The sequence below is a fragment of the Chelonia mydas genome, chromosome 8 (assembly GCF_015237465.2).
Source record: "Chelonia mydas isolate rCheMyd1 chromosome 8, rCheMyd1.pri.v2, whole genome shotgun sequence".
In the NCBI taxonomy this organism is placed as follows: Eukaryota; Metazoa; Chordata; order Testudines; family Cheloniidae; genus Chelonia; species Chelonia mydas.
Window position 1 is genome coordinate 6773166 of NC_057854.1, and position 9299 is coordinate 6782464.

General features: G+C 47.9%; 1 protein-coding gene across 1 annotated transcript in view; it reads right to left on the reverse strand.

The window, feature by feature from the left end:
• The window catches only part of NDST1 (N-deacetylase and N-sulfotransferase 1), a 63296-nt gene extending 56141 nt beyond the window's left edge, over window positions 1-7155 (reverse strand). Inside the window, exon 1 of the mRNA XM_007071498.4 lies at window positions 6844-7155. The gene's annotated coding sequence lies outside the window, so the exon portion shown is untranslated. The remainder of the gene's footprint in view (window positions 1-6843) is intronic.
• Window positions 7156-9299: the final 2144 nt, after the last annotated feature.

Below are 9299 nucleotides of genomic sequence, written 5' to 3' on the forward strand. Positions count from 1 at the left end.
CATGCCATGATAAAGTTTGAGGCTTCCTGGCCCGAAGCATTAATCTTGCAAACCGTTGGAGTTCTAGATTGTCAGATGCTAAAATCAATGCATGGTATGAAGTGGGGGAGAGGGGGATGGGAAGCGAGATAGTAATCAGAGGGACCAGAATCTCATGACCTGCCAAAGCTAGCAGCATTGTGACAGAGGAGCAGAAATACTTTAGAGCAGTGGGTTTCTATCTGTGGCCCACGGACCCCCTTAGAGCGTGTCTAAGGGGTCTGTGAAATATTGTTGTTACCATAGAACAGCGGTTTTCAACCTGGGGCCCACAGATTATGCCTATGATTGGAGGTATGGACCCCTTTAGAATTTGAAATTATTTAGGGTTCCGCAAATGAAAAGAGATTAAAGCAGTGGGTTTCAAAGATCAGCAATGTACACAGTAATGACAGCATCTGCACCATTCAACAAAATCATGAGAATTCCACCCTGCAAAGGATTGCAAGGAATTCTGCTGTTTTGCCCCCCATAAAAAACAGCCAAGCAAAAAACAATCATCTAGTCTTCATCCAGTTCCATCTGTCTGTAAGAAATAGTTGAAGAAACTGACTATATAGGCCCCATGCCTGCAACTAATAGCATGCAGGTGGACTAATGGGGCTCCAAACAGATGCAGCAGTCCGCCCAGGTACTGCCAATTGCAGAATTGGGCCTCAGTCTTTGTATATATCTCCACCTCCCTTGATAGCTGCATTGGTGATATACTATTTGGGATTTATTTTAGTTCAGTAAAGAGTGAAAATTCCACTCCAGGCTGAAAATGGGTCCCAACCCACAAAGCAAATAAGCTGTAACTGACATAATATTTTATAGTGATGTTCTGATGACTGCAGTTGGAGTTTGTTTTGATATTCAAATACTTCTGTCCATCTAGGTACTTATATGGCCCCTGCCACTGCAGACTGAGCACCTATGCCTGGCTGCATATTTTCTAGTTTGAAGGATGCTTCTAGGGGGTTTATGTCATTGCACTATTAAAGTTATTTCAAAAGCACCTAGAGCACGTGACAGATACCCCTACCTCCCCAGTTTCACATATAAAATAAACAAGCAATCCAAAGGAGGAGGTGATATGCCCACATCTAGAAGAGAACATAACTACCAAGCCTCAGGGTATATTAAGGTTAATAGAAGTCAACATTCCAAGAAAATGAGGGAGGACTGTCTCCCCATTCTTTTATCGGTGCAGCACTGTTTCTGGAGGCGTGGCTGCTGAGTAAACAAGACAAACAGCCCACTGATTTCCAGTGCAAGGATTATCCCCCTAAATATTACAGCTGCAGATCTCACACTATGCAGGACAAAGCAAGACCAGCAAAGTGAACTTTGCATTGCCCCAAAGTTTCAATTATCTCGAACCGACAGAATTTGAAATGTTCCATTGCCCTACATTTATACCCACCAACAACACAGCTGCAGTCCCCCCAAGATAGGTACGACAGGCCTGGTCAAGCGCTGGAGACTTTCCCAAATCAGAAATACAATTTAAAAAAAGCCGAATAGAGAATGGAGAAAGTGAAAAGAGTGAGAGTTTTGGAGGAAAGAGAATAATATTAGTAAGCTTGGAAGGAATTGATTTTTTATCAGTAACCACTGATTTCCCCAAGCACCCACAAAGCAATGAACGAAATATTTCCACCAATAATAACTGAAATTTACACACAGGCAAAGTAAGAAAAATGCTGCTTGATAACTTTGATATAAGGATATTTACTTTGTATATTTTGTCACGTGGTGTTGACAGTTTGTGTTCTAATGGTCATAAAGCTTTAACTTTCTGAATCACAAAGTCTACCATCAGTAAATAATCGTCTGGCCACCCCTATTGTCTGACACCCCGGACCCATTAATATCCTGCAACTGTGAAAATTTAAAATTGAATAAAAAAATGCCTAAAAATAAGCATCAATATTAATCGGTGAAATCATTAAAAAAACAAAAATCACATTCTGCCAAACCTAAAGTTATGCAACTGCTGTTTACAGTCTCCCCTCAATATGTTCTGGGTAAGCTTTGCTGAGTGAAAATAGGAGATATTTGTTCTTGACATTTAATGGGAATAAAAACATTTGAGATTGCATTCCAGACTATTTTGGAATGCAAAGTTTCTGGGTGGTTTGTTTTTTTTTTTCCCTCAAAAGCACCACAAAGTGGTAGTTTTCATATCAAAACATGCAAAATTTAAGTGTCAAATGTTTCAATGCAAAAAAACCCCCACCTTTAGTTAAATACATTTCTAGATACTGAAACTTTCTGTTTTCACTCAAAAATAGCCCAATTTGCAATTAAGGAAAAAGAAGAAAAGCACCCATTTCCCCGAGTCACAGATAATGCCAAAGACCTCCCATTTTGAGATTTTCAAATTTTGTTACAAACCTTTTACATGCATCCCAAGGCAGCGATTCTGCAAGCCTGTGTGAAGCAACTTGTAAGATGAGGGCCCTATGGAAGACATAGCAGACAGCTACAAGGAGAGGAAATGGGAGGAAACATCTTGGCTGTGGCCTGTAGGTAGGTGGTACCATTCCAGAATCATAGAACTATAGGGTTAGAAGCGACTGCAGGAGTCATCTAGTCCAACCTCCTGCCAAGATTCAGGATTTGTTATGTCTAAACCATCCAAGACAGATGGCTATCCAAATGCAAACGATAAATAATAAAACAAAAAGTAAATGCATCAGACAGACCAGTTCCAGTGAAATTCTACCTACTATACACTGAAGTACAATAATGTCCCAAGTTGCTGCCAGAGACTGTAGAGCGGCTTAGAGACTTCTGTAAAGCAGGGCTCTACTCTATGGGCTTGGCTACACTTACGTTTTATAGCGCTCTCACTTGCTGGCTCAGGAGTGTGAAAAATCACACACACACACACCCCCGAGCGCAGCAAGTCAGAGCGCTTTAAAGCGCTAGTGTAGACAGGCTCCCAGGGCTCGGAGCTAATCCCCTCGTGGAGGTGGATTACCAGGAGCGCTGGGAGAACTCTTGGAAGCGCTTTGAAGTTTCGATTGTAGCCATGCCCTATATATTGATGCTTTTAAAGAATGCTACTCATTAAGAAACATTTGCAGTCAAGCTACTCCTTGTGTCATCTCCAAAGGGAAAAGAAAAGGAGACTGAAGGTACATGACAATGCCTGCATCTCCCCGCTTTGGGGGGGTGTTATAACCACCATTCAGCACACCGAATTAAATTCTTCTGTAGCATAAAGGGGCCCTTGCACTTTCATCATTTAATTTCCTTCTTCTCCACCCTTTGCGAGGTTCACTCAGAAGCCAGTTTCCTATTGAATTCATCTTGGTTATTTTATCTGGAAAACAATGATTTCCTCTCCTTCTGTTCCCCGGGCAGCTGAAATGAACAGGGATGTTGTTGTTTATATCCTTGTTTATGCACCATCCTCAGTCAAGCCAGTTCCAAGAATAGCTATTGTAGCAATCGCTACTGTGACTATCAGTCCCGCAAAGAGGCTGCTTTGTTGTTGAATGTGTTGTTTTAAAGTTCTTGGCAATGAAGTGATGTCGCAGGTTGTTTTTGTAAGTAGATATTTAGCATGAACAACATCCCTCATGATTCTAAGCTATTGTTATTAAACATTTAGTAGCATCCAGAGGTCCCAAAGTGCTAGGCACAAATGCACAGCCCCTGCCCCAAGGAGATCACAATTGGATCTGCATGTGGTATGGAGCTTCCAGCTGTCAGTGTGGTTCTGAACAGAAACAAGGGCCTTCCCCTTACTTATCAAATTGTAGGATTGGAACCCTAGCGTAAGAAATGCAGAGTTTGCAGTTTACAAGCTCGGGCACAGTCTCTTATATTTATTGGAAAGATTATTAAGCAGGCAGGGCTTGTGAACCAGTCACAGTAAGAGGATTGGTATCTAGGTGCATGAGAAAGGAGGTGTGCCCAACTCGGCGCAGAGCTGCTGGGAATTAAAATGGGATTTTTTTATTTTTTATTCTGTTAAAAACCAATCCGGTCATTTGTTGTTGGTTAAATGCTATTTGGTATTGTCATTCAAAGGTGACGGGGGGCCTCCCCGCAGAAACTGAAGCTGCTTCATGAAGGCTCCAACCAGAGCAACACAAACACATGCAGTTGTAGGTGTGGAACATTAAAGCAATCCACAACAGCAATTTGCAGATTGCCTTTAATCCTGTTACTTTTAATTAATGTAGTTTACGCTTCTCCAGAGCAGTGACATTCATGTAGTTTAAGATCTTAAACATGTCTCCTTTTGTAAATGTATGTTGCAATAGTGTTTGGATTTCTGGAGAGGTAGTCTTTATTATTTATTACTAACATTACAATAGTGCCCACAGATCATGGTCACCTGTAGAGCACTGGGCTAATTCAAAGCCTGTGACACAGAGATCTCTGAAGTTAACATATTCACATTTATTCCTGCATAATATTTACTGCTGGATTCTTTCCTCCCATAATTCCTAGCACAGCACATTTGAAGAAGGGAAGGGTTGAAGGATATCAGGGGATTTAAAGCTTGATAGAGCCAAGAGACATCTCTGAAGAAGCTGGGGCCCCTTTCATCTTGCAAAGCTGGAAAGGGGGGATGGGGAGGGGAAGAAAGCATCTCCAGGCTTCAGCCACTTCAAGAGCTTATTGCTGTTTATATCACAAAGTAGCACAGAAACACCACCTGCAGAATGTGCCTTGACCTACTGAGCAGCTCCCCGACCTTTCCTGGCTCTCATGCTTTCTACGGGCTCTGCAATTCCACATTGTCTCCTTCTAGGAGTGACGCAGGGAGAGCTGCCAGCAACACCTGCAAGCAGCTGAACTGCTCTGGGCATCTCAGAGAGATCCCAGGAGCAGCTTTTGGTAAGCCTCCTGCTCTGAACCTCATGCTCCCCTCTTGAAAGAAGGTAACTGCATGTTAATAAATCATCTTAACGGAAGCCCTATCCGTGTACCTCTGTCCTACCCTATCCAGATACCCTCCCTCTACCCCTCCCCTCCTCACCATTCTCCAGAGCCAGGACAGGGAGGATCGCTCGCCTTCTGCCATCCCTCCTACCCATGGAGTTACTTCTGCAACCTCTTCAAATCCCACCTGAGCACTTGCCCTGTCACCCTTACTTGTGCCAGCAGCTCCACAGAAATAAACGTGACCTCTCCCACGAGTAGGAGTTTGTAGGACTGGGCCAAACGACTGAAAATCCTTCAGGCCAGAGGTCGGTCATTCTATAGCTTTGGGTACACCAGCACTTTTCAGGAAATTTCCCGCCACTGCCCTACCGCCCACAGGGCACTAATGTAGACAAGACCTCCGCACCTTCACCAGCATCTCGGGTAGGCCTAAAGTTGGATGACTCAGTGGCAAAACCCCCCGTGGCCTCTCCACACTAGTACTGCCGCCAAGAGAGCTGCAACGGTGCTAACACAAGGGTGGAAGACTTTACGTAGCCTGTGAAATACACACCTACAACATCTGCCTTTTCCCCTGAGCTCACAGTCAGCTCCTTCTTTGTGTAGAGCACCCTGCAATGCTCTGTACAAAGAACCCTGTAATGCAGTAAGTTGCGTGGCGCTGACCGGGCATCACTGATAACACTGATGTAACAACCCAGCAGCCACTCAAATGACTCCACGTGTCCCAAATACAAAAGGAATTTTGTCATTTTAATTGTTACATTTGTTCAAGAAGAGAACCTCCCCCAGCACTCTTATTCATTATGTTAAAAATACACATTTCTCTTACAAAGAGGTGCAAAAGAAACACACTGAAAGATGAGTAAGAGCATTGTCTATATTCTGTACCAATAGTCCCTGTGTCTCCACCACTCTGGGCTTTGGGGCCTCCCCATATTCTGGGCAGGTAAGAATAGCAGGTCCAGGGATCAAGTCCCCAAGGATGTACAAAGCCCTGCGCAGGAAACACAAGGCAATATTTGGAACTTGCTATTTTGTAACTCCTCAGCCCTAGCTACCTTCCAGGAGAGGCTGGGAGGATCAATTAATGTCTGTGAAAGCACTCTGAAGAGGAAGAGCAAGGTAAGCGCCAAGCATTATGTCAAACTGATATTTATATAAGTATCAGTATTTGTAAACCGTGCCCTGGCCAGGGAAGGGCTCTCACAGGGACAGCAGGAACGGATTTAGCGCAAGCCGCCCAGATGAAATTGTTTGTTCTTGTAGAGAACAAAATCAGATCCAGTTGAGAAGCCTGTGTTTTTCATAAGCCATTGAAATGCAGACATCGCATCCCGGAGAAGGCGCGGCGGGGGGGGAGAGTGAAAGTTACAAAGCGGGGAGGGGTGGAGGGAACGACACGCGATTGCAACAGGACACAACAGAAACCCCCCCGGAGGCTGCTCTCTCTGCCGGGAAGCCTGGACACATGGCCCGGCCAGCGCACCGAGGACAAAAGTTTCCCCTGCTCTCTGGAATGCGGGGGGAGGCGGAGAGAACTCCCCGCGAGGGACCCGACCTGCGACCCACCCGGCGCCCCTCCGGCCCTCCCCTCGGTTCATCACCTCCGCTTCGGACACGGCCACCCCGCCCGGCTGCGCCCCGGGGGCTCCCCCATCACAGCCGGGGGAGAGGGGCGGCAGGCCCCCCTCCTCAGCCCCGTTTGCAGAGAGCCCGAGCCCCAGCCCCGCCCGGCAGCTGGCCGGGGCCTCCGCGCCCAGCTGCTGCCCGGCCCCGTTCCCGGGGAGAGCCGCCCAACTTTAGCCCCGTGCTTCCGCGCCGGTGCAGCGGGGCCTGCAGGCGGCTTGGCGGCATGCGCCGCCCACTCATCCCCGGGGCGGGAGGAGACGGACCGGCCCGCAGCCCAGTTACCTGCCGGCCGCATGGTCCCGAGCCGAGCCCGGCGCAGCCCCCGGGGAGCGGGCTACGGGGCTGGGGGCAGGCGGCGGCGGCTCGCCCGGGCCCCCTCCCGCGCCGCCGGCTGCATGCAGCCCGTGGGGAGCCGGGCCGGCTCCTCTCCGCTCCCGCCGGCCGGGCAGGGAGGGGGCTGCAGGCGCTTCGCAAAGGCCACGGTGCCCGCTCCGCAGGAGCCCCCCCGGACACCGCGGCGGCGGCTGCTGGTGCGGCTGCCCGGGGTTAACCCTGCCGGCCCCAGCCTGCAGCCGGCTCGGCTGCCTGTCCCAGCCCCTCCGCCCGGATCCGCCCCCTGCCCGCCGGGGCTCCCCCCGCCGCACCGCCCCCGAGCTCCACCCACCCGGCCGAGGGGCCCGAGCCCCGGCGGCCGCGCGTCCCGGGGGGAGCCGCGGCGCTGAGCCCGCAGCTCCGGGGCGGAGGGGCAGATCTCAGCCCACCCAGAGCTGTAACCGGCCAGCGAGCGCTGCATGTGGGGCAAGGGGGGAGCATTGCACCGCTAGGCGCCGGCAGAAACACGGCCACAGGGCTGGCGGGGCTCTGGACCCGCACCCCAGGGTTACTGGCTTCCAGCACACAGGGCCTTCGCTCTGCAAACTGCTCCCCGCAGGCACCGCCGGACCTCGGTGTCAGGGGGACGCGGGCAGGATCAGGGCCGGACCTGGCGGTCAGCACTGGACAAACTGGAGGAAGGGTTTAATAGTTAATTCCGTTCAGCTCCTGGCTCCAGCGCTGATCAGACTGGCAGGTCCAGGGGGTTCGAGTTCAGCCTTAAAAAGCTGACTGACACGTCCGCAAATGCATAAATGCCTCCCATTCCTGTTGACCCTGTGCCAGGGAGCGTACAGTCATAACAGACCCCACATTTTGCTCCAAAACCAAATGAGTAGGAGAGAGTTTTATCTCGGAGTTAAAGCTACTTGGACTGGAAGCTCCTTGGGGCCTGGGCTGTCTTTTTGTTATGCATGGCTCTGATCCCTGAATGGACCCTTCACTCTTGACTGCATGACAAGTAATAATTAATAAAGAGTTTAGCAAAACCTGGGGGAGAAGGTAGCAATATTTCTCTCTCTTCACCCAGGCCTGCCTAGGATATCACAGATGCCCCTACGCCTCACACCGAGGCCACTAGGAACTTCATGGTGACAGCATGAATACAGATCTTCCATTTCCAAAAGCACATGGATGGCAGGAGAGAGATCACTTGATCATTACCTGTTAGGTTCACTCCCTCTGGGGCACCCAGCATTGGCCACTGTCGGCAGACAGGATACTGGGCTGGATGGACCTTTGGTCTGACCCAATATGGCCATTCTTATGTTCACAGGCCCCTACCATTTGAACTAACAGAGAATCTCAGCTGTATAGGGCCTATGACGCACAGCTGAGCATCAGCTGTTAGACACACCAGTGCGTGTAATAGAGCCGGTAGAAAAATGGTGAAGATTCAGTACAAAGAATTTTTGAAAATGTTCAAGAAAAAAAATCAAAAATTCACAAAATTGTGATCATCTCTCCTATGAGCAGGTACCTATGTCTGTCTATATATAGATCACATACATGGTGATCAGACCTCTGTGATAAATTACATTTAACATGAACCTTTGATCACTTCACCTCCACTTTGCCCACTAATCCATCTCTGCCTGGACTGCTGCTAACATTCCAAACCTTAGCTTTAAGCAGAAAAGGGCATTCCTTCTTTTCCCCAAATCTTATGCTGGTCCCAGGTAATGGGGAAGGTACTATTTAGACCTGAATCAGTACAATGTTTTAAGGCCTGATATTGTGTGACTTGTTGTATCTAGAAACAAAAACTTTATATATCAGTTTGGAAATCACTGTATGTAATCAGGACTTGATCAATTGCCCTGGGATTTTTGGCTGGTAAATAAACATCGGTAGTTTTTTTTATGATCTTGAGTTCTCATAGCACATGGCAGGCTAGTATATTTTGTGCCCAGGATGGTAACTTTTAACGAGTGATATGTCCAAGTCACCGCACACACGTCCCAATATAAAATCTTCACACCATACAATGCCAGCATGTATTCTCCAAGCACCATAATTTTTTTTTAATAACTATTAGAGAAATTGCATAGAGGGTTGGGGTTTTTTAAGTGTTATTGGTTCTAAGTTTGGATTTTTCCTCCTGTGAATTTGACCTATTGTCTCATAATTTTAATAAGCTTTAGTATATTAAAGTTATTAAAAATAGACAATGGGCCAAATTCAGACCTGTCGTCAGCCTGTGCAGCTCCACTGACATCCCTCGAATTACATCACCTAATACCTGGGGTGAATTTGGCCCTGTGTACTTTAAATACAACCCTGTTCTATATAAATACAGGAATGGGAGGAGGGATGTCAGTGATGGTCTCTGATTGTCAAAGCAAGGGATTGGCAACTGAGACTAG